This window comes from Myotis myotis, unplaced genomic scaffold (genome assembly GCF_014108235.1).
Source record: "Myotis myotis isolate mMyoMyo1 unplaced genomic scaffold, mMyoMyo1.p scaffold_m19_p_3, whole genome shotgun sequence".
In the NCBI taxonomy this organism is placed as follows: Eukaryota; Metazoa; Chordata; class Mammalia; order Chiroptera; family Vespertilionidae; genus Myotis; species Myotis myotis.
Window position 1 is genome coordinate 22,870,155 of NW_023416335.1, and position 2,183 is coordinate 22,872,337.

Here is a 2,183-nt window from a genome sequence, read left to right on the forward strand (position 1 = left end):
TGTAAAGTCAGATTGAGAACCAGTGACCTAGAATCAAAGTCACAAACTGTGACCAGTGTGAGGACATGGCTCTGTTTAACCCACCCATGCCTCCTCAGGCACATCGCAGGCCTCAATACATTTTTGACTAAACAAAATGTTAACCCAAGATGCAATTAGCACCTCATCCTGGAATGTGTTATTCCTATTATCTCTCATTCAAATAATATCATTATATTAAATTTGCTCATAAATTTTATCTGTTCTAAGAAATCTTATCTGATCAACATTAGCTTGACTCCCATAAGCCACATAGTCTTAGCAAATTAAATATATTTTTCAAGTAAATGGAAGGCCTTTCTTCCAACTAAATATATCTACCACTTGCCTGCTCTCCTGGATAATTCATTTATTAATCCAGACAAGTTATTCTTTCAGAGGTAGTCTTTTAAAAAGCAAGCCTTAGCACTCATCACAAATAATCACTTATATAATTAGCACTTAATAAAACAAATTTCTTCCTAACAGCAAATATCTTCCACTGAGAAAATGTGGTTTTACTTTTAAAGCAGAACAGAAAGATTGAAACCAAGGATAAGGGGGCACTTGAATTGGGTAAAGGCAAAAACAAGCAAAGGTGGTAGTGGCCTGAGGAAGAACATCTGCTCCCCCAGGTTTCTTAGCACTGGTCTTGGCTGTTAGCTAGCTACATAGTTGGCTGTGCTGTGTGGTAGATGGTAGAAGGATAAACAGGGCAGTGTGCAGGGAATTAGAAGAACTGGATTAATCCTGTCTCAGCCATTTATTAGTAAATGTGCACATTTTGAGTAAATAATATCTTTCAGTCTTCCTTTATCATCTATAAAATAAGGATAATCATGCCTTCTATCTTAAGTTGTTAGGACTGCCATGACAAAGTACCACAGGCTAGGTGGCTTAATCCACAGAAATATATTTGCTCACAGTTCTAGAGACTAGACGTGAAAGCCCGAGATGTCGACAAGCTGGTTTCTTCTGGAGCGTCTTTCTTTGCCTTGAAGGAGACTGTATTTTCTCTGGGATTTCACAGGGTCTTCTTTCTCCGTGTTTAATTTCTTTGTCTTATAAGGACACCAGTCTTTTAGATTAGGACCCACCCTAATGACCTTATTTTCCCTCAATTGTTTCACTGAAGGCTATTTTTCCAAATACTGTCACATACTAGGGCACTGGGGGTTAGGATTTTAGCATATGAATTTAGAGGGGGCACAATTCCGTTCATAACATCTTCACACTTATTTCTCTTGATTGTTGTAAGCCTGAAATAAGGTAATGTTTTGGAAAAAATTCCAAGTTAAGTACCTATAAGGTTTAGATTCTTGAAGACTGGGATGCTGCTTTGCTAATGCTAGAACATTACAAAGCCTCTAGCACTGAGCTAAATGTGGGGTAGGTACTTCATAGGTGTTTCTTGACTATGAACACACACACTTCTCATAAATATAAGGTATCTTTTTGATATATTAATTTATTCATCTCTGAAATCAACATGTGATCATCTGCATCTTTTTTGTCTCCTCAGCATCTCAGTGGAGGGCTCAGTGGACAGTGGCCCATTAGTGCTAAATGACTAAACCAAGGCAGGAGCCGCAGTTCCTGTTGGAAGAGTCATGCCAGGAAGGTGTCCTGCCATTGTGCATTTCTGCCACTAAGCACTTTGTTTGTCATTACACATGAATGGCTGCAACATGTGCAGTGGAATTGAACAAGTTCTCTGAACATCTGTGAACAGAGTTGCTGATAGCTTCTAATTTTGTTGTTCTTGACATAATTTTTGTATCTCTGGTTATGGATCTAAGACAGAAAAGTATTGTTTTCTTTCATTCTCCTTCCAGCTTCAGAGTCATAGTATAACCAGTCACTGCCAGAGCTTTCATGCAGATGAGTGTGAAGAAGGGAGGGACTGGTTGTGGGAAGGTTTAAAAACTCTAAGTGCTGTTACAACTGAAAAAGAAAGGCTGCACTGATCACCAGAGCAATTCTACACATCTTATGTCATCTAGTAAGAATTTCAGAAAGAATGGCACAGGCTTAGAGTCCCATAATCTGTGCTGGAGAAGCGTGGGAGCCTTTGTGAACAAAGCCTTCCAGCATGTGCTTAGGAACCAAATACCTTTGCCTGTTTTCTGATTTCAATCGGAAAAGACAAACAACTAAGTGTGTAT